The sequence below is a fragment of the Crinia signifera genome, chromosome 4, assembly GCF_055691185.1.
Source record: "Crinia signifera chromosome 4, ASM5569118v1, whole genome shotgun sequence".
NCBI classification, from domain to species: Eukaryota; Metazoa; Chordata; class Amphibia; order Anura; family Myobatrachidae; genus Crinia; species Crinia signifera.
Window position 1 is genome coordinate 39,486,894 of NC_139220.1, and position 24,247 is coordinate 39,511,140.

Here is a 24,247-nt window from a genome sequence, read left to right on the forward strand (position 1 = left end):
GCATCTAAAAATCACTCATTCGAAAGCAAAGCAAAATGTCAAACCTTAAACTCAAACTGCGAGTCACATGTGGGACCTGCGAATTTCATAATATAAACTCAATTCAAGATCACTTGCTGATTGCTAGGAACATGTTTATGGTCACTCATTTTAATTTCAAACTGGTTTTACATTTTTTTAGCATCTCTTGCCACAAGCCCCGTGCACGGCAAGGCACAGCCCATAGCTAAGCTCCTATTAATGATCTCTCAGATCTTTACATCTAAGAAATTGCAAAAGCAGAGCTGTGAGCGAATCTACTACCCTAGTAGTATCAGAGTAAGTGACGGTGCGCTATAGGGACAAGAAGCGATCAAGCTAATGATTTTATAGCAATAAAACAAGGTTATCGCTCCGACATACAGTAGTTTGCTCATTCTACATGTGAACTTCAGCAGGGTCGAAACTAGGTGTTTCGGCGCCCGGGTCGGCAGTCATTTGGTTGCCCCCCCCCCCCCCAAAAAAAGAAAAAAAATATCACTGCCTTGGGGTCAGGCAGCGGGGGACCGGGGACTGGAGAAGGTTAACTCCGGCTCCTAGCGCTGCCGGGCGGTGGGCGGGAGGCAGATTTTGAAAAGACTTGCCGGACGCTGATTGGCTAGTCTTTTCAAAATCATCAGCGCTTCCCGCCGTCAGGCAAATAGCGAGCAGCTGTGTATGTGAAAGCCGCCAGGCAAATAGTGAGCGGCTGTGTATGTGAAAGCTGTCGCTACACCAGTCCCTGGACCCCCGCTGCCAACATACCTGTGTGTAGCGTCCAGGGGTCCAGGGACTGGTGTAGCGGAAGCCTTCACTCACTCCGTCTCCTAGCGCTATCTGCCAGGCGGCGGGAAGCGCTGATGACTTTGAAAAGACTTGCCGGACGCTGATTGGCTAAATTCAGCCAATCAGCATCCGGCAAGTCTTTTCAAAACCTGCTTCCCGCCCACCGTCCGGCAGCGCTAGGAGCCGGAGTTAACCCACCAGTCCCCGGGACCCCGCTAGGACCTGGCATTAACCCACCAGTCCCCGGACCCCCGCTTCTCATCCCAGGGACCACGCTGCTGGGACACCACACTAGCGCCCCCACCCTCCAGCACCCGGTGCGCGTGACCCCCTAGCCGCCCCCTAGTTACGGCCCTGACTTCAGAAGAATAATGGTTGTTTCTGAACATGCAGAGCAAACAGGTAATGCCGGATCAGTGCCCTACAATGCGCATTAAGCCGGGGTATAGTGAGGACGGTTCCAGTAGAGCACAAGCTTCAGAAACTTCATAGGGCACCATGCATTGGGTCAATTAATCAATGAGTTTTTGTTTTTCCTGTGGGAGCAACCATTGACTCTAGGGGGTACATTTATTAAGATGTGAGTTCGATTGAAGAAGGGATGTGCCCATAGCAACCAATCAGATTATATCTATTATTTTAGGTGATGCTCAATACATAAGAACAGAATACCCATCTTAGTAAGTTTACCCCTAGGTATCACATATTTTTGTGTATGCCAATATGTATTTTTTATCCCTATGGGAGACAATGTGTGTGTTTTTTTTCCAGTGGGGGGGGGGGGGGGTATTGTGCATGTGTTTACTTTATACATTATAGATATTATTTATTATATCATATATTTTAGATATTATTTATTATGTTTTAGATATTGTAGGTTTTTCGCTGTGGGGTGCAGAATTTTTCTCCCCTGTTGGGTACAATATGTCTGTGTATATAATGTGTGTGTGGGGGGGGGGGGGGAGGGGTGCCATGTCACAGACTGTGTTTGAAAAATGGCAGGCAGGTGCTGATTGGTTGGTTGTATATTACTCTCCATTTTATCACTTTTGAAGCTTAGTGCATCTGGCCCAGTGGCGTAGCTACGTTTTGCCCCCCCCCCCCGCCGTTAGGGGGTGGGCGCCCCCCCCGTCGCCGCCCCGCCGAGCACCCCTACCCCGCCGCCCCGCCGAGCACCCCTACCCCGCCGCCCATGCAAACCCCCCTCAATCCCCACAGCCTTACCTGTCGCGCTGGTCCCGGCGGCTCAGTTCTTCTGCTGAGGACCACCAGAAAATGCCCGCCCCCATACAGCAGACAGTTTCAGAGAACTGTGTGCTATATGGGGGCGGCCATTTTGTGGTGGTCCTCAGCAGAAGAACGGAGCCGCCGGGACCAGCGCGATAGGTAAATCTGCGGGGGATTGAGGGGGGGTTTAACTATAGCACCACAGCCCCCGGCGCCCCCACATGCACAGCGCCCCCCCCCCCCCCCCGCGGTGGCGGGGGCTGCGGTGCTATAGTTACGCCCCTGATCTGGCCCAGTGAATGCTAGTAAGGATAACAGATTGTCTTAGCCACTAATAAGAGCTTTAGTGCTTGTGGTCAGGATTACACACTTGTAGGAAACAAGATCTGATGGTTCTACTACTACATCATCAAAACTGACAATCTTCATGATTTCAGCTATTCTATCGGAAGTGAGCATCAGGATAATTAACAATAATCCCAATAAAATGAGAACAGGAAAATCATTATAATGAATGGAAACCATGGCCGGCCGGGGTGCAATACAGTCAGAGATTGACGGATGTCAGCCGATCTCGGAAGTTTGTTTTTTAGTTTTGCCTTGTAAATGATGCCTCTTTTAAACTATGTCCGGCATCGTCCGGCATCCCACCCATCTGGTGATCTCGGCTGCATTTCAAATTTTTTTCCTATTTCTCTGACTTATTTGAAGAAATGACTTAACTAGGAATGATCAAAACCAGTTGACTAATTAATAGTAGCATAGCTGTAAGGGCCATGCAACAATCCTATAATAAGGTCAAAAACATACGGTCAAAATGGCATTTGGGCATACCTCCCAACTTTACAGATCAGGCAGGAGGGTCCTAAATTTTGGGGGCTTCCTACCCTGAAGGGGCATGGCCTACACTTGTGATCCTCCTGCGAGGCCACACCCCTGTTTTCATCGCTGTAGGGGCGTGCCCAGCAGCAGTGGCATAACTAAAAATTTAGCTCCCCCCTGCCAAAAGTTTGTGGCACCCCCGGTGCTCAGCCAGTGGGAGGCAGCAGCATGTCAGTGCGTCCAGCAGTTGCTGGCACCCACATAGACCCCACTGTGGCTTGCTCCCCCAAGCGGCAGCTGGGGCTGTCTTACAGTAGTTACGCCACTGCCCAGCGGCTCTGTGAGCTGCTGGCCATGCCCCCCAGACACTCTGGCTGCAGAAATAGGCACCGCATGCGCACAGCATCTATTCACGGGTGACAGGGAGCTCCCTGCGGGACAGTGCAGGCCCCTGGCAGGACGCAGGAAGGCCAAAAGAAAAAATGGGATGGTCCCACGAAAAAGCAGGACAGTTGGAAGGTATCTTTGATTACAATGGGGCCAATATGAAGCCTGTCCTGTAGTACTGAAAACCTTCTTTTTAAAATGATTGAACTGTGCAATGCTACAGTAGCGACAGTCATCAGAGCACAATTCATCTAGTGCAAAATTCAGAATCTTTCAACTAAAATAATGTCCATAGAATTAGAGATGTGCACCCGGCCACTTTTCGGGTTTTGGGTTTTGGGTTCTGATTACGTTGAGTTTTTGGGTTCTAATGGGTTTTGCCAAAACACCTCCTAAGTGTTTTGTGTTTGGATTTCTGGGTTTTGGATTCAGATTTTTTGTTAAAAAAGCATAAAAACTGCTAAAATCGCCGAATTTTTTATTTTTTTTGCTCCTACGCTATATTAACCTCAATAACATTCATTTACACTCATTTACAGTCTATTCTGAACAGCTCACACCTTACAATATTGTTTTTAGGGCAAAAGGTTGCACCGAGGTAGCTGGATAACTATGATAAGCCACACAAGTGTGCGGCACAAACACTAGACTGATATGGCAATCTTAGCATACCCTCTAGGCTGATACTGCACACCTAGAATTACCCCTTAACTGATATGGCACAGGTAGCATCAACCCTGGACTTGATACGGCACATTTAGCATCACCCCTGGACTGATATGGCACACTTAGCATCCCCCCTAGACTGATACGGCACACCTAGCATCACCCCTGGACTGATACGGCACATTTAGCATCACCCCTGGACTGATATGGCACACTTAGCATCCCCCCTCGTCTGATACGGCACACCTAGCATCACCCCTGGACTGATATGGCACGCTTAGCATCACCCCTGGACTAATACAGCACACTTGGCAGCACCCCATGAATTATACGGCAGACTTAGCTTACCCCAGGAATTATACGGCACAGATGGTGGCACCCCTGGACTGTTACGGCACACATGGAATTATACGGCACAGATGGAAGCACCCCTGGACTGTTACGGCACACATGGCGGCAGGCATGGAATTATACGGCAGACAAATTCCTGCAGTAAAAATAAAAATGTGTATTCTTTTAATTATAAAAAAGAGCAGCACACCTTACTTAGCAACACCCCATGAATTATACAGCACTCTTGGCTCACCCCTGGACTACAGCGCATTTAACAGCCCTTGCAGTAAAAAAAAAAAAAACTCCTTAATTTTATTTTCATTAAAAAAAAAGGGCAGCTCCCCTGGTCTGATATGGGACACATGGGGCACCCCTGGAATTATACGGCACACATGCGGGCACCCCAGGACTGATACAGGACACATGGGGGCACCCCTGGACAAATACAGCACACATGTGGGCACCCCTGGATGGATACAGCACACATGTGGGCACCCCTGGACTGATAGTACTGGTAGCCAGTGGAAACAGCAGATTGGAATTATATACTGCAATAAATACTGGTAGCCAGTGGCAACAGACTGGAATTATATACTGCGATAAATACTGGTAGCCAGTGGAAACAGCAGACTGGATTTTTATATACTGTGATAAATAATACTGGTAGCCAGCGGCAACAGCAGACTGGAATTATATACTGCGATAAATACTGGTAGCCAGTGGAAACAGCAGACTGGATTTATATACTGTGATAAATAATACTGGTAGCCAGCGGCAACAGCAGACTAGAATTATATACTGCAATAAATAAAATACTGGTAGCCACTGCCAGTGGCAACAGCAAACTGGAATTATATACTGTGATAGGTACTGATAGCCAGGGGCAACAGCACACTGGAATTATATACTGCAATAGGTACTGGTAGGCACTAGCCAGTGGCAACAGCAGAGAGCAGACTGCAGCAGACACTAGGCAGTGCAGGGCAGGCAGTGGCACTAGCAGCACCAGTGGACTATCACACTGTGACTGACTATACAGGAGCAGACTCAGCAGAGGCAGGCCCCAGCACAAAGGAGAGACAGAACACAGCACCAGTCATCCTTGCAATGGTGATGTCTTGATCACTGAGCAGCATACCTCCCAACTTTCGTCTGGAGGAAATAGGGACACTCGCGCGGCGAAGCCGCGCGAGCGCCCGAAAAGGGGGCGGGGCGTATGCAAATGAGGGCGCGGCTTATGCTAATTAGCCGCGACCTCATTTTCATACGAGAATAGACGCTGTGCGCATGCGCACAGCGTCTATTCTACTAGATTGGGGGCTCTCCCAACTGCCACCCCCCGCAGCGGGACAATGCCTGCCGCGGGTGGGACGTCGGGACAGGACCCGAAAATCGGGACTGTCCCGACGGAATCGGGACAGTTGGGAGGTATAGAGCAGTACACAGCAGCACGGGCCCCAGCAGAGACCACACACAGCAGCAGCACACCCTTCCCTACCCTTCTCCGAGATTGGAGTGAAGATGGCGGCGCGAGGTTGCGGAATTTAAGGGTTCCGTGATCTCGCGAGAATCCGACGCCGGGCGATGACGTTTTGCCTGTGCGCCCGGATTCGAGTAAGGCGGGAAGCACCGAGCGCTGCTCGTATCCGGGCCCGGATTGATGACGTCCGTGCTGGCTCGGATCTTAGGAATCCGTGCCCGCACATCTCTACTTAGAATATAGAGGACTGTCTACTATATGTAAGAAGGATAAGGTTCTTAAAGTAGTCACATGACAGAAAACGGTTCCAGGGCAATGCTCAAATGCATAGAATGTGCCCAGAAAGTGAGATGAGGATGCCAGAGAACGGAACTGGGGACTCCAGCCCTGTTCCAGCATATGGAGAGGCACCAGACAAGGCCTGACAAACCAGTGGGCAGTTCCAAAAATGACAATTAACATGGTAATTATACATCGAGCATGTGGTGATAACGGTGAACATGTTGATTGTTCTGTGACTGAAGCCGCACATTAAGGCAATTGTGAACTGCAAACTCTAAGTCAGGCATGTCCAAACTGTGGCCCTCCAGCTGCTGTGAAGCTACACATCCCAGCATGCCTTGCAATAGTTTTAGCATTCCCTAACAGCAAAACTCTGGCAAGGCATGATGGGACTTGTAGTATCACAATTTCTGGAGGGCTATAGTTTGAACATGCCTGTTCTAAGGGTTTAATTGACTAAGACGGGAATTCTATTGATGATGAGATGTTGCCCATAGCAACCAATAAGATTCCATCTATTATCTTTTTGAAGGTGATAAATTAAAAAAACTAGAATCTGGTGGTTGCTATGGGCAAAGCCTTGAAAAGAGATAAAATGGAGAGTGATAAACCATCAACCAATCAGCTCCTACCTGTCATTATTTAAACACATCCTGTGACATGGCAGTCAGGATCTGATTGGCTGGCAGTTTATCACTCTCCACTTTATCACTTTTCAAGCTTAGCATATCTGGCCCGCTATCACTAAATGTTAGTATTGATTCTATGGAAGGGTCATAGTATAAAGCCTCTATAGTGGATAGTTCGACACTAAATGGTCAACACTGCAAAAGGTCTACACAAACAAAATGGCAACACATAAATTGTCGATGCATGAAAAGGTTGTTGTCATTTTGTGGATTTCATCACCTGAACCCCAAATTCAGCACACATTACCATTCCCAATCAAAGTGCAGACTGATGGTAAAGTTTAAAACAGATTTTGATTTAAATCATGTCGACCTTTTCATGTGTCAACCATTGTCATTTCATTGTTTGTGTTGACCTTTTGTATATGCCAACATTATAACAATTGTAATATTATTATTTATATTGGGCTTTACGGTACTTGTTTCCTAGCACGGCCACACCGATTTACATCGGGGTGGTCGTGTCGGAAAAATCGGGTCGAACGCATCGCATGCGATTTGGTCGCATGCGATGCGATCGTCGCGACCGACCGATTTTGGACCCGATTTTTTTTTTTTAATTAAATGTAAATCGGGTCCCTGGGACCCGATTTTACATTGGATTCAATGTAAAATATTCCCAACCCCCCCAAATGTCACGGTGTACACCCCACCCCACGATAGACGCCAACCCGAAGCGTGGCGAGCGCAGCGAGCCCGCGAGGGGCGGCGGTGCGCGTCCTCCGACCTTTTCATTCCCCTACTATCCACGTCGGCGTGGAGTTGAGAATAGAATAGTGTGGCGAGCGCAGCGAGCCACCGAGCCCGAAGCGTGGCGAGCGCAGCGAGCCCCGCGAGGGGACGCGGATACCTTCACAGGTAAACGCGTCCCTTCGCGGACTTCACAGGTGTCCGCGTCGCCACGGACACCTGTGAAGCCCGCGAGGGGACACGTATAACTGTGAAGGTATCCGCGTCCCCTCGCGGATACCTAAAGGTACACGATCCATAAGATATGTGGCCGTGCTAGGAAACAAGTACCGGCTTTACTGCCACAGGTCAAAGTTCGTTTTTATAAAAAGCAAACTCAGCCGAATGACACTACCGATAGAACTGGCGCATATGGCCATAGAGTTCTATCGGCAAATTTACTGTCATTCATATGGCTGAATAATCCATCTGTGAATTCAGCTTAAAATACGAATGGAAAATGGAACACATTCAGTCACAGCGGTCAGATCTGGCACGCTTAACTGTGTACAATTTAAAAAAAAACAAGTATAACCTGCCGCAGGCTCTTGAGCTGGTCCTGGTATCCGAAATACAGGGGCCCCCTGTACAGTATATCAAAAACCAGCACCAGACTCTTTTACCAGTGCTGACTACATAAATATGGGGGACCACTATCCCATACCCTCCAACAATTCCGATGCAAAAATCAGTACAGGCCAGGGGGTGTGGCCATAAATAGTGGGCGTGACTGTCATCCCAGTCCCCGCTCGCCTGGATCCCCCGACTCGGCGCCCAGGAGAGGTGTGTGGAGGGCACGGACTCTCTGGTCAGGGCTCCAATCCGGGTGTCCCACACCCGTGTCCGCCCATCCAGCCTGGGGAGGGGGCGAGCAGGTCCCGGCTGCAAGGGGAGAGGGCGCTGGGAGGGGGGAGCGGCTCGCACACACCGCCCCCCACAGCTGTGACGTTCCCCAACCAGAGTCTCTCCCTGAGCAGGGGGAGGCGGGCCTGCACGTCCCACAGCCGTGCACCCTGGGAGATGTAGTCCTGGCCGGCTGCTCCCCCACACTCCCTGGGGAGCAATCAGTGATGTTACTAACTACATCTCCCAGAGTCCCTCAGCCAGAGCTGTAAAAAAAATTGGTACAATCGGTACACTTTATTTTAGCCGGTAGAGAGAGTTAAAAAACTGTACTGTACCGGCTAAAAGTACAGTTGGAGGGTTTGCTATCCATATTTTCTAACCAGGACTGGTCCAAGAGACCAATGCTGTTTTTTTACATACAGTACAGGTTAACTTCAGTTTTTTGTACAGGGGGCCCCTGTATTTCGGATACCAGGACCAGCTCAAGAGCCTGCGGCTGGTTATACTTGTTTTTTTTTTTGTTGCCTGTATTTCCGAAACCAAGAGCTGCTCAGAAAGCCCGGGACCGGTTTTACATTTATTTATTTTCAAAATTATACACAGAGAAGCATCAGTCAGATCCGTACAATTGCTTTGGAGTTGTCCATAGTTGGCTGATGGTAAACTTGACACCCAAATATGAATATGAACTTCAAAAGTAATCTATAACAGTGTTGTTATGGCATAAACAAAGCCATTCTATATACACAAAACCCCTCAATCTACCGCTCACTGTATGCGCTTCACCCTTCTTATTTTCCAGCTTGCAGACTCTGCCAACAGAACTGAACATAAATCTATTTTAGACTTGCCTACACTCCCGGAATGGCTGGGAGCCTCCCGCAAATCGGGTCATTCTCCCGGCCCCCTGGGAAGGGGGGCAAGTCTCCTGCATTCTGCTAATTGCCCCCGCTCCCCCCTTGCCAGCTGATGTAATTACCTTAAATTGTGGGTCCGCGGAGAGGGGGCGGGGCTAAAATGATGCGATTGTGGCATTCGCGGCCTGCGAATCACGGAGTTTTACGGCATGGGGGCATGTCCAAGTGATGTCAGACTTGCTCCCGCCCCCCTGACGTGTTGCCTCTCCGGGCAATGAAAAGTAGGCAAGTATGATCTATTTTACCCAACTTTGCTGTAGGGTGATATGTCTTGGTGTCTGCAGGATACACCAAGCAGCTAAAATATGCTTGGTCAATAATAAACTCAAACTGATTGATATTATATGTGATCAGTGGGCTGGTGGGATTCATTCTTTTTAAATGATCTTAATACATACCTCCCAACTTTGAAGCTCTAGGAGGCGGGACACAGCTGATGCGCGCCGAACTTTTTCGGGTGGCGCGACCTAATTACGGGGGCGTGACCTATACCGCAGCTCTTCCGCAAGGCCACGCCCCCATTTTGACGCTATGGGGGCATGACCCAGAGGCTCTGTGAGCCTCTAGCCATGCCCCCAGCCCCCTAGCAGCCATGCAGCCGACATGGGGGACTCCCAACAGCCCCCCCTCACCGCGGGACACTGCCGCCGCGGGAGGGACAGCGGGACAGGCCCTGATAATCGGGACTGTCCCGCTAAAATCGGGACTGTTGGGAGGTATGTTAATATATGTTACACACTCCTTTCATACACTCAATAAATCTGCTTATAATCTGCTTATGTTCTTACTTTAGGTTGTAGGTCATTGAACCAGGGTTGCCGTCTCTCCCGGAATGGCTGGGAGAATCCCAAAAATCAGGTCTTCTTGCCCCCCAGCCCCCCCACCCCCCCCCCCCCGAAGCTGCTTTTCGGAAGGTAATATTTTTTTCCCTCTGCAGCGGCCTATCTTTCACTTATGTCCCATATCGCTTTAATGCTGTGCATGCAACAGGGAGGTGAGTGTGAAACCTGCCTTTACACAAGGCAAGTATGGAATACTGTTGTACAGAGTATCAATGGAAGACTAGGAAGTCTCACAGTGGCAGAGGCGGATTGGCCAAAGACCATACAGGGAAGGTTCTGGATAGGCCAAAGTACATGTGAGGTCACCTGTCAGTCAGTTACTTTTATTTTTAAGATGTGGCCCTGCTCAGAGTAGTGGCCCCCACCCCCCTACTGTCTCCCACATAAATAAACTTTGCTGGTTCACAGAGAAGAGAACCCAACGCTGCAAATACTCATCTAAGGCGGGTGCCCATCTATATCCATTGTGACATCTGTTAAAGGCATAGTTTCCTACCCTCCTGCATTCTGCGGGAGACTCCCTGAAATTGTAGCAATCTCCCTCTCTCCCTGAAGAGTCTAGGAATCTCCCTGATTTTACCTAACCCATAATATACAGCTGTCACATTTATGGGGGAAAAAATAAATCTGAGATTTATATATCAAAATGGGATCATCAGTGGCATTTCCCTGCATTGGTTATAAGTAAAGGTGCCCATACACTATGCGACTGCTCCCCTCCCACATGCGATTTGAGCTAATTTCACCCGATTTCTCAGCCCAATCTGCTTTAGGCACAATGATCCATAGTGTTACATGCATTTTAAAAAAGGTTTGTAGTGTCCACTTACATGGAACCACGGTTAAAACACGACACTTGGAAAAGCCCTGACGCCCTACTTCAACAGGTACAGTAGATGTTACTGACTGCTTTGGGGCTCATCTACATTTGGATGTAAGTCATTTTACGACACGCCTCTCAGATGTAGCAGTACATGGGTGGGATGCAGGAACATCCGCCCCCCCCCCCCCCCCCACCCCACTTTAAAAGTGGCCAAGTATAGGTAAAAGGACATAATGGGTAAAGGGACAGGAGTGGGAGCTATCTGCGATACCAAAGGAAAAAAAATCTGAATAATAGCGAATAACAGGATATGTAGCCCAAATGACACAAAATAGTGTCTATCTCTATACAATGGTTTATGAAGAAAAATAAAATAGTGTAACCATAATGCTTTTGTTTCTGAAACAACACACCACACCTTTTAGGGTGAGAAATGGTTAAGAGAAATAATACAATAACCTTTAACACTCCTTCACTTCTTTCATGAAGAGATTAGTTGTTACACCTGAAAGAAATACCTGTCTCCTTTCCCCTTATACTAGGGGTTAGCATGAGAATAAAGCAGAGGAAAACAATGATCTTGCAGCACCTTTTGACACGAAAAAGGTTTCATTTATACAATAGACTTGTATGAAGTAGAGATGGGCGCCGGGGCTGAAGATTTGGATTTGGATACGTCGCCGGGATTTGGATTTGGCTTTGTCAAGCGGCGGTGAAAGGCTTTGCATTTTGACTTTTTTCAAAAATGCCCAAATCACGTAATTATTGCGTTTTTTTGTCCCTAGAGTAATATTAACCTTAATAACATTAATTTCCAGCCCTTTCCGGACAATTTTGACCACTTTACAGCTCACAGTGTTGATTCATTCAATTTAGGCCAAGGTCTGCAGCAAGCTGGCTGGTTATTAACACAGGTAACTTCTGACAGTATCAGTATGGTGTATTGGGGTGCAGTACACACAAAGAATAAAGAAGAGCAAAATTTATTTATTTTTTTATTTTTTTTATGGACGGGACTTGTTTAACACTGCCTGGAGGTAGAACAATCACACACGGAACTTCTGACAGTATACAGTAGTATATGGTGTATTGGGGTGCAGTGCAGCATTCCACACACCACAAACAATGAAAAAAAACAACACCCCTCTGCTGCACAACACCTCTCTACACAACACCCCTCTGCTGCACAACACCCCTCAGACGCCTGCACTGCAGAGCTGTGCACAACTTGTGGAAGCGTGTGAGAAATGGCGCCAAATTCTCGGGACGCCGAGCCTATAAAGACTCTGCGTCTCACGAGAATCCGACGTGAGATTCCCACGTTCCCAGCACTGAGGAAGTAGGTAGTTTTAGCAATAACTGCCCTCAGTCACTGCTGATCACCTGCTCCCTACAGTTTGACCCCACTGGGCCATTTCTGCAACCGTTACCTTTGAAGTATTCTCCTAGAAGCTGAAGTTACTGGTCCAGATTTTATCCATGATCAAAATTCAATTTAAAAAAACAACCAAAAACAATCTGAACGAGCGGCCAGTGACAGCGGAGGAAATGGCACGCTTTTCAAAGGTAATTAAGCTAAACTTATTTTCTCGACTGTAGTCTTTAAAATGGATTACTGTAATTTGGCAGCGCTCGTCGTGCCATGTGAAAATATATTTAACTCTAAGAAAATGCTGCAGTCAAGGCTAAAAATAAAACAGAAAAAAAGAATTCTTAGAACATGTTCCATCATTGACAGTTCTGACGTGAGGTAATGGTTGACCCAAAGCAAACATAGAATGACTTTAAATGGTAGGATTTAATAAAAAATAGCTCTGTGCTGGAACGTAAGAGAAAATATGTCATTCACCGATCGTCAGAGACGCCGTGACCTCTACCACAGGAAGAAATTTCTCAAATGAAGCGTCTTATACTCAGCAATCTGTCATGTTTTATTAAGTTACTTATGACATCTCTCCGTTAAAGAGACCGCAAGCTCAAATATTGTAAATGCCTTTGCTTAACTGTGACCATGGCCATCAAGAGCTCTGATGTGTCTGGCGGGTATGATGTGAGAGGGGCATGACTAAAATCTGTCAAAGTGAGTCACGCCCTCTTAAACACGGCTGCATAAACTTGAATGCTGCACTGCCGGCCTCACGCTCAGCACTGGGGAAGGTTGCCCTCCCTTCCAGCGTGGCCGGGAGGGAGACTGAAATTCCGTGAGCCTACCGGTCATTCTGGTAGGGTAGACACGTATGGGAAAGCTGCATCTGCAGTATTCTCTCACTCTCAATGCCCTATCTACTTCTCCGCTAAGCTCCTATACAGGCACATCGGCAGTAGTGGGGGTCGATTCAGCCAGGGCCTGGGCCAGAATTAACATTACGCACACAACCTTGTCACCAATGACTGTAGCTCATAGGCCTGGAAACTCCCCTCCTCTTGGCAAGTGCCTTAAAACAGGACAGCAATAGCACTGGTATATAATATGATCAGTAGAGCTGCCACCACATCATGCAGTGTAAGGGACAGAGCAGAGCTGTTGCACATGCCCAGTGTACCAGCTTCTTCTACCATGTCTACTGTACGTGTGAATCTGAGCCCTCAAACATCGCAATGGACCAGAGAGCAGCTGCCAGGAGGAAGAGACAGGAGCCTTAAAATGAGGTGGGAGATTCTGAGCTTAGAAAGTACAGTACTGGTTCTATTATGTGTGTGTGTGTTTATTTATTATGATATGTTTCACCTTTTTCTGACCACTTAACTTATTTAAATGTGTGAAACAGCCTATACTATGGACCATCTGTACGGTTAGATATTAATGCTGTAATACTGTATTCCATATATATACTGTACAAATAGACCAATTTTCAGGGCTGTGACTACTCCCCAAGACTCCCATACTTAGCACAATGTGCTTCAGAGTGGGAGAGCTTCAGAGTGGGAGACTTTGGATTACATTTGGAAACCCCCTTCTAGAAATCCTGCGTTTGCCACTGTAACTAGCACAGGATCCTTTATCTACTAGGCATCAACAATCAATTTTCCCAGAGGCCTTTCATTCAATGATAGAACATTTCATCCTCCATGATACCACAGTTACCTTGGCCACACACACACACTCCTCAATAAGATTGATAGGAGGACTCTAGTGGTACTAGGGTTGCCACCTCACTCATCATCGATTCCTAGAGATTCCCCCCCCCCCCTAACTCCCCGCACGCTCCTGGAAAAGTGGGTGTGGCCTCGTAATATGGGCGTGGTCTATTCCGGCAAGAGGGCGTGGCCTCTTGTGTTCCGCTGCTATGCGGATATGAAAACGCACTATCACAAAATGTCCGCCCTCATACAGCAGACAGTTTCAGAGAACTGTCTGCTGTATGGGGGCGGACATTTTACAATGGTCCGTTTTCATAGCAGCAGAACACAGTAGGGGAGCCGCGACCGAAGTGCAGACAAGTAAATGTGCGGGTCCCGGCCGCAGCACAGACGCAGCAGTGTTACAATAACTCCACAGACCCCCAACTGAGTCCAGACTGAGTCCAGACAGCGGCGCGCACTGAGGGGGGGAGACAAGCAGCGGCGGGCGAAGCAGCGGCGGGCAGGGAACCTGGAGGCTTTTTTAGACACCCGGATTCCGGGAGAAGCCACCGGGAGGGTTGCCACCCAAAACGGGAGAATCCCGGAAATCCGGGAGAGGTGGCAACACTAAGTGGAACCAATGTTACTGACTAGGTAGCACAATAACAATTACAAGGTAAAGTTCACATAATAAAAAGTAGTAAACAAATAGTGTCAAGCATATTTCTTATTAATTCAGGGCCTTGTGTAATAATAGCCAACAAGATGCAGACACTTCAGTGATACTTTCCAACCCCGTCTCTGCATTCTGGTCAAGTGCATCAACCCTGGAGCAGGGTTGCCTACCCTCCCGGAATGGCCGGGAGGGTCCCGGAAATCGGGTCCCCCTCCCGGCCCCCCGGAAAGGGTGGCAATCCTCCCGCATGTCCCTCGGCGGGGGCCCGTATGTCCCTCGGCGGGGGGGTCAGCGGGTAAAATGCCGCGATCGCGGCATTTTAGCCCCGTCCCCCGCCGTGCAATGCCTGAAATACCGGCATTGCACGGCAGGGTTAAAACGACGCAATGCTCTAGGCACGCCCCCCAACAGGGCAACCTCTGTGTGGCCACGCACCCAAACCGCCTCTTTTTCACTCCCGGATGTGCCCCCCCCGCCTACCAGAGCTCAGTGGCGTAACTCCCGGAGGCAATGGAGACTTTTGCCGCCGGGCGTTAGCCATCAGGGGGGGGCACAGGGAGCAGGGAGTAGTAATAAGCCCCAGCCGCCGCAGCAAGAATCCCCGGACCCCCCACGCCGCTCTGAAAGGGACTCCTGCGGCTGTCATGGCTGGATTTAGGGGGGGGGGGCACCCGGGCACGTATCCGCCCCCCCCCACCCCGTCATTTCCGACTTTTATTTTTAGGGACACGCTTCTGGCCGACGCACACAGCCTGCTGTGGATGGAAGGCTGCCGAACGAACGCTGCTTAGACGTCACACACTGACATGAGTTGGTGGTGCTGAGGAAAGCTGGAGGAGGCCTCCTCCAGCTTTCCGCAGCACCACCAGCTCATGTCAGTGTGTGACAGTGGCGTCACTGGGGGGGGGGGGTTTGACTCGCACCCGGGTGTCACCCTCCACTGGGGTGACACCAATAGAGCCGCAATCGCACCCCAGGGGCTCGCTCAGTAAACCCTGTCCCCCCGCTCTGTAAGGGCTACCCGCCGGCGCGGATCAGATCTCTATTACTGATCCGCGACGCTGCACTGCGCTCCTTACTGAGAGCCATAAAGGCTGTCACTGCCAGCACTGCGTAAGGACAGCTGAGCGCTGAGCGATAGCTCAGCTGTCCAGTGATATGATCATCTGCAGCCTGCGGCTCCGTGATTGGCTGGAGCACAGGCTACAGGGAGGAAGAGAGGTGGAATGCCCGCCCCAGCATGGCTAATCTGCATAGTTGCCAAGTCAGCTTGAAACAAGCGGATTTGGGCTTGTTTTTTTCGTGAGTTGCTTATTTTTTTTGATGGTTGCTTGTTGCTTGTTTTTGGGCTTATAAATTTTTTTTAGTAGCTTGTTTTGGGCTTGTTTTATTTTGGGCTTGGTGGTGTTTTTCTCTGTAATTCAGTACAGAGATAAGGGACACACACAGGTGAGAACTAGGTTTATAGAAATGGTAATGACTCTCATTATCTATGTTGCTGCTTGTGTGTATTCAGTAGGGCTAATCTGATTTTAACAATGATGCTTGTAGTGAGATTGTTCTATCTTTTCTTAAGATGTCCACACATGGTACAATTTAACGGGGGCGATGTGCGCTCCTGCGCACATTGCACAGCACAAAAAGTATGTGCTCACTAGATTGCATTGCATCGCATTCAAAACGCATGCGATCTAGTACAAAACGTACATCGCCTGTCGCACCATGTATGGTAAATATTTCTCAGTGCGTACAAAAGGACAATGTTCACGAGATTTTTCTTTAGAGAAAAAATTAAAGTAAAATATCTCATTGGGGCAGTTGTATGAAGGCGCGCTATGGGGAAGAAGGGGGTATTATTGCATGTTATGTGCATTGATGATACCGCTTCTCCCCATGTAAGAAGGAGCCGGTGTGCACAGGCCGATATGCAAGGTAAATGTATGAACGGTCCACAGCGCTGACTGTCCCGCCCCCTGTCGCTATCCGCTTCAAGAGCTGCCGGGTGACGAAGCCCTATACCCAAAACAGCGACATCACTGTCCCTTCTGCTGCCTTCGGGCTGCGCTGGGGATCTCACGTGAGTAGCGAGATCTTGCGCATGCCCAGTACAGCTGGCCATGGGGAAGGAGACAGCGCGTCAGTGTTAACTGATGCGCTGTCTCCTCAAGGGGACATCGCCAGAGGGGGGAGTTTGTGCTCAGCCGCTTCGGCAGACAAGATGTTAATACATCTTGTCAATGTCCCTTCCTGCTTTGCCTCGTTAATGAGGCGAAGTAGGAAGTATTATAGTATTCTTTAAAAGCCAGTTTTGTGCTGATAAAATATCATTGTAAAGACATTACATGTAGATTGTATAAATAATAACTAAAATATCTACCTATCTATAATCAAATGTAAGTTGGGCTTGTTTTGGGGCTTTTTAGGATTACGTTGGGCTTGTTTTGGGCTTGTTTTTTGGTCATCAGTTGCTTGTTTTACATTTCAGAGTTGGCAACACTGCTAATCTGGTGTGTGGAGAGACTGAACAACTGGGTGGAGGTGCTAACAGGAGGAGAGAGAAACATGGAAGCTATCGCTCTCCTCCTATTTAAAACAGCAAAAGTAAGTCTTTTTTTATGTTAATGTTCTGCATTTTATATATATTTTTTATTATTTTTATTTTTGTAGCATGATTTTTTTTTAGACCAGAGCCTTAATCCAGCTGTGACCCACAGGCCGATCTCAAGATCATGCTGCCACAGCCAGGTCCTAGGGCTAGGGTGGGATCTTGTGCCTGCCATCGCAGGAGCACTGCCACGCGCCCATCAAGGTCTGGTAGACTTAAAGATTAACACCTAAACCTGCATCCCCCCTCTCACCCTGTATCTTCCCTTACACTCTGCACCCCCTATCTCACCCATTACCCCTGGCAATGACCATGTAACCCTCATGGCAACGAGCATGGTACCCCTGGTAACGAGCATGTAATCCCTAGCCTTTAGCATAATTTGTAATAGGCATTACGGTGTTTGGCATGATACGTAATGAACATTATGGTGTGTGGCTAAATGTGTAATGGGCATTTTGGTGTAAATTTTTGGTCCGCACCTTCGGCGCGCAATGTCCCTGTTTGTGATGTTTCTTGTGACATTATGTCAATTTTGGCTCAATCTGTGTGGCATGTGAATTTTTAAGCTCATCCGTTTGGCATCATGTTTAAGGAGCAATTGTAATGGGGTCTATTATTTTGTTGCATAATGTGTATAAGTGGTAAATGGTGTGTGGTATACTACACTCATGGACATGCCCTCTTTTGAGTGACCACACACCCCTTTCCAGAGCCTACACACAACTGCATCCAAGGGGGGCCTGTGTACTTTAAATGCCAGGGTCCATTTTTATAATCCCACTCCCGACCTCTCTCTGCTCTTCTCCTTCCCTCTCCACTCTCTGAGCGGGCACACTGGCACCACTAACACCCCCCTCCAATCCCCCTCCCCTATCATGGTGCCCCCCCCTGTCATTTTCTCCTGGATCCGCCCCTGGCGGCTTCCAACCAACACGTATCGGATCTCTATAATGTATCCGATCCGCGCGGCTGCCCTCCCTACCCTATTGCAGTAGTGCACAGTGACAGCTCACGTTAGGTGCCTGCTGCAGAGAGCTAGTCTCTGGACAGCTGAGCGACGGCTCAGCCGTCCAATGATATGTGACACTGCAGCCTACGGCACCCTGATTGGCTGGTGCACAGGCTGCCCGGAGGGAGGAAGGAGGCCGGAAGGATCCCTGAAGCACGGATCCCACTCTGTCACAGCTGCCAAATTTACAGTAAGACTGGCTGACCTATATATATATATATGTGTGTGTGTATATATGCCATCTTCATTTTTTTATTTTATATATATATATATATATATATATATAAAATAATATATATTTTTTTAAATCAGATGGCACATATGATAGCCATAAATGCTGTGTGTGGTTGGTTGGGTTGGGGGGGGCTGTTGGGGGGGGCACCACTATCTAATCCGCCTCCGGGCGCCTCATATGAACTTACGCCACTGCCAGAGCTGGCTGCCCTCCCGGAGAGGGCAGCTGAAAAGTCGGCAAGTATGCCCTGAACTCTTTCCCATAGGGAGCAGTGGAGCTTGGGAACAAACGCCATCTGAACATGAAACTTTATGTTTTCGGAGTATGCTATTTAATGAATGGGCCCATTACATTAACACCATGCAGAAATGATCATTACTACATATGTAAGGGGCCTACTACAGATGATAAATAAGTCCCTTAGTCTTTATAAGTTGAATTAAGCAAATGCAAACAGGAAATCAAGATAGAGATGGAACAAAACTAAAGGATTCCACAACCACAAACATCACAACTTTTCATAATACATTATTTAAAAAATATAGGTTAGAAGAATTCGGTCCCAAGAGGAAGGCGCTAATTATTACGGTACTTGTTTCCTAGAACGGCCACACCGATTTATATCGGGTCGGAAAAATCGCGTCGATCGCATCGCATGCGACCAAATCGCATGCGATGCGACCGACGCAATGGACCCGATTTTTACATTGAATCAAATGTGAATAGGGTCCCTGGGACCCTATTTTACATTGGATTCAATGTAAAATTGTCCCCAGACCCCAATTTTAACCCCCCTGATGGCTCAAATGGCCCCATTGTGAACGGCACCCCACGATTGACGCCAACCCAAAGCGTGGCGAGCGTAGCGAGCCCGCGACGGGCGGCGGTACGCGTCCTCCGACCTTTTCATGCCCCTACTATCCACGTCGGCGTGGAGTTGAGAATATAAAGTGTGGCGAGCGCAACGAGCCACCGAGCCCGAAGCGTGGCGAGCGCACGCGCATTACTTCACAGGTATACGCGTCCCCTCGCGGGGCTCGCTGCGCTCGTCACACTTTTAACTCTCAACTCCACGCCGACGTGGATAGTAGGGGTATGAAAAGGTCGGAGGACGCGTACCGCCGCCCCTCGCGGGCTCGCTACGCTCGCCACGCTCTGGGTTGGCGTCAAACTTGGGGTGCCGCTCACAATGGGGGGGCATTAATTTATAGGCATGATGGGGGCATATACAATGAGAAATGGGCCATATTGGTCCATTTCCCATTGTTAGCTAGGTAAAATGTGCTTAATCGCGTCCATCCCATCTTGTGCCATTATAATGGCACAAGACCGACGCGATGAACGCGATTACAATGTTAAAAATATTTTAACATTGAACCCTATGGCAAAATCGGGTCCATCGCGTCGGTCGCGTCGCGTGCCATGTTAATGCACGCGACCAACGCGATTTTGCCTTTGCCGGCAAAATGGACCTGATTTCAAAGGAAATCGGGTCCATTGCGTTAATCGTGTACCTTAAGTTAAGGTACACGATTACTCCCGATTGTGGCCGTTCTAGGAAATAAGTACCATTATTACATAGCATGAATAAAAATAAAAGATTACATATGCAAAACTATCTTAAAGGAGTCATTGATGACCACAATCTTTTTCTATTCTTTTCAGACCCCTCAATACACTTTCAGAAAACAGAAAAGGAGACAAAACAGAAGAAAAGCGTAGAACAGTGTATAGATTAGGAGCACAGGGCAAATCGGGTCCCCCCCCGGCCCCCCAGGAAGGGGGCAAGTCTCCCACATTTTCCCCACAGCCCTGGTTCCCCCCTTCCCCGCAATAAAAACTCTCGAATTTTGCGGGTCCGCGGGGAGGGGGCGGGGGTAAAATGACGCGATTCGCTTCATTTCGCGTCATTTTAGCCCCTCCCACCATCCACGGACCCGCAAATTGTTGCAGCTGCCAGTCATGGGGCGGGGCTTAGTGACGTCAGCCTCGCCCCACCCCCAAAACGTAGCCTCCTCCCGCCCCCCTCTCACTCCTCTCCGGGCTTCTCCCGGAGAGGAATTTGAAGAAGTCGGCAAGTATGGCGCAGGGCCTGATTCAACCCTGCTCTCTAAGCAGCGTTCTTTTGCTGCTTAGAGAGCTTTGCAGATCATCCCTCAGACCTCTGCAAATTCGCACAGCAGCAATCAGGACTGGATTTGACCCCAAGTTCTTTCAACCTATATTTTTTAGGGGATACGGTCGGTTGGTCGACCTATAGATGGTCGAAAGTCATTAGGTCGACACCGTTGGGTCGACATACTGCAAGGTCGACAGGGGTCTAGGTCGACATGGGACAAGGTCGACATGACATTAGGTCGACACAAGCATTAGGTCAACATGGTGTAGGTCAACAGTCAAAAGGTCAACATGGGGTTTTTCACAGTTTTTTGAGCCGACATGTGCCGACAGGCGGTATTTCATGCCCTACCATCCACTAGGGTGTGTGGGAGAATAAAATAGTGTGCTGAGAGCAGCGAGGCACTGTGCCCGAAGCGCAGCGAGCCATGCCAGGGGATGTGGTGCACTTAATGCAGTGTCCATGTCAACTGTGTCGACATTCGGGTAAAAAAAAAAACTGTGAAAAACGCATGTCAACTTTTTGACTGTCGACCTAGACCATGTCGGCCTAATGCTTGTGTCGACCTAATGTCATGTTGACCTTGCCCAATGTCAACCTAGACCCCTGATTAGGTCAACGGTGTCGATCTAATCTTTAGGCTGACCCAATGATCCATGTCCATTTTGTAGGAAGCAATAATAGGTTTGTAGACTCTTTGGGACTTTAAAAACTGACATCATTAATACAGGTAATCTGAATGTGCGCTGAGCACCCAGCTGGTGCAAATGGCATGACAATGAAAATACAGGCCATTGCCCAATCTCTGCCGGGTCCAGGGATGTGTAGATCAGTAGTCAGCTTGCGAGGAAAAGAGGCTTCAGACGTCATGTTAGAGAATATATTAATTCATGTGAAGTAGCGGAGTAAGAACTGAGCTCAGAAGACAGCTGCTTATCAGAGTTGGTCACCCAGCACCACAGCAATGATACTGTACATCGCATTGTAAATTGTGGCAAGCTGGATTGTTAATGATAAATAGGACCCATAGTGAGATATTACTCCTTTTATCTTCCTTTTTCTCAACAGGGGGGTGCCGTGTGTACAGCTGTCCCGGGCCCCGGCCTTTGGAAGGGCCAGGGCAGCTAATTTTGGCCACAGCGTCACCCCCCCCCCCCCCCCCCTTCACCTGCACACTACCTCCCACTTGGTGGCTCCCCAGCCAGCCAGGTACGCACACCACACAGGACGGGATGCAGTTAAAATCCCGGCGGTCGGGATCCCGGCGTTCAGAATCCCGACCATCGAAATCCCGACCGCCGAAATCCCGACACATTCTCCCTCCAGGGGTGTCCACGACACCCCTGGAGGGAGGATAAATTAGTGTGCCGAGCGTAGCGAGGCACCGGGCCCGCTGCGTGGCGATCGCAGCGAGCCCGCAAGGGGGGGGGGGCGATCCACGCCCCCCCCCTTGTCGGCATTTCGGCTGTCGGGATTCTGGCATCGGGATTCTGAACGCTGGGATCCCGACCACCGGGATTCAGTACTGAATCCCACAGGACAGCCGCAGAGCACCTAACCCAGGACACAGAGGGGGAGCGCCGATCAGCATCATCCGGACGCTCCCCTCTGTGCCCTAGGCTCGGCTCTCTGCAGTCTGCACTGTGTAATGTGTGCTCACAACCGAGCGGGACCGAGGGGATGCAGGAGGGTGATGCCGCACCATGCCACCGCCACCATGTGAGCAATTGGGGGGGGGGCGGACTGAAAATGAGTCCCAAGTTCCTAGCGGCAGCCCTGTAGATGTAGGGTACATGGCCTCATAGCACGGCTTCCCATATGGTCCTTATGGGGCCGTGCCCAGCACTCCCCGAACAGCTGGGCAGTCCCCGGCACACCTCTGTACACTACACGGCATCTATCTAGTGGTCACTGGCTGCTTTGCAAAGCAAAGCAGCGGTTATCACAGGCTCTCTCAACCGAAACAGCCCCCGGCCCGCAGAACAGTGTCTAATTAGTGGGAATGACCTCCTGTAATTAGGACAGTTGGGAAGTATGTGCACGGTACGCAGTCAGAATTTAACTATTGATATTCACAATGTCAGCAGCACAAGGTCGACATTGATGATGTTGACATCAATGTTGATACCTGAAAAATGTAAACATTATCAAAATGTTGACCTTTCCATTGGTGTTGGGTTTAGCTTTAGGGTTAGGGTGCAGGAGACTCCCTAACCCTGATATATTTTGGTAGTCCCCCTTCACCCCTATGAAGAGTGTGTGGACACTAGTGATGTGGGTAGAATGGGGAAACATGCAGAAATATGTGAAGTGCATAATTTTAGCCCCGCCCCTTCCTTACAATGCACGATTCATGGCATTTTGCTGTAAAGGGGTGGGGCCTAATGACATGAAAGCCCAGTTCCACCCTCTGGCATGGCCAGATGCATGTCCTCTTCAAGCTTCTCCTGGAGATGAGCAACAAAAAGAAGTCAAGAGCGGGAAACCATTATGGTTAGGGATAGAAAGTCAACGAGAAAGTCAAACACAGCGATGGACTGGCCCTGGGATTTTGCGGTTACAGTTAAGGCCCCATTACACTAGGCCGACTTGTCCTAAGGACAAGTCGGACCTGTATTCCCTGGCAACTCACATAAAATTTAGCACTTGATGTGCCATTTCTCTTTCAATGGTCCTGGTGACCAGGGCCGCCGAGAGGGGAGGGGAGCAGGTACATTTTACCTGGGCCCAGGCTTGGCAGGGGGGCCCTGGTCCCGGGCTGGGAACACACATACTTTTTTTTTTTTTTATGATTTTGCCTGTGTGTAGTGGCGGGCGCGCAGATGGGAGAGCGTGGCGGGCGCTGAATGTATACTGGAGGAATAGGAGAGCGGCGGGGTCAGCTGTCACTTACAGTGTGTACAGCGGCAGCTTCATTGTAGGAGAATTCTCCTGCTCTCCGACTCTTGACTCCTCTGCGCAGCTCAGCTAAGATGTGGCAGGCGGGGCTAACAGAAAATGACTGCCTACATGCCAGGCTCCAAAAAGATGGCCGCCGTTGACCAATGGGGAGCCAGGTTTCCTTTCCAGGAAACACAAGAGTGAAATAGGGGGCGGGGCTTAACGGAGTCTGCTGCAAATGAAGGAAGAAGAAGAGAAGCTGCATCCTGGTCATGAAGAGAGACCCATGGACTGGAGCAGAGAGACAGAAAGGTAGAGAGAGAGGAGGGGTGCCTGCCTGCCTGCCTGCTACTCTTGCATACACAATAAACTTATGTACGGTACCTATATTGATGATTGTGTGTCTAACTCTGCTGGGGGGGGTTGAAGGTCGACATGAATTAAGGTCGACATGGTCCAAGGTCGACAGTCATTAGGTCGACAGTCATTAGGTTGACATGAGTTTTTCACAGTTTTTTTTACCCGAATGTCGACACAGTCGACATGGATGCAGTTGGAGTCGAACCGCAGCCCCTCGCATCACTCGCTTCGCTCGCGATGCTTCGCTGTGCTCGGCACACTATTTTATTCTCCCACCACGCCCTAGTGGATGGTAGGGCATGAAATACCACCTGTCGGCACATGTCAGCTCAAAAAAACAGTAAAAAACTCATGTCGACCTAATGACTGTCGACCTAAAACCATGTCGACCTTAAGTCATGTCGACCTTGAGCCATGTCGACCTTTAACCCTGTCGACCTTGGGGACAGT

The 24,247-nt window shown here is 49.1% G+C and overlaps 1 long non-coding RNA gene across 1 annotated transcript in view; it reads right to left on the bottom strand.

The window, feature by feature from the left end:
* The window catches only part of LOC146073974 (uncharacterized), a 37,500-nt gene extending 33,092 nt beyond the window's left edge, over nt 1–4,408 (bottom strand). The window contains exon 1 of the long non-coding RNA XR_014473350.1: nt 4,255–4,408. This is a non-coding gene — a long non-coding RNA (uncharacterized LOC146073974). The remainder of the gene's footprint in view (nt 1–4,254) is intronic.
* Between the last annotated feature and the right edge of the window lie 19,839 nt (nt 4,409–24,247).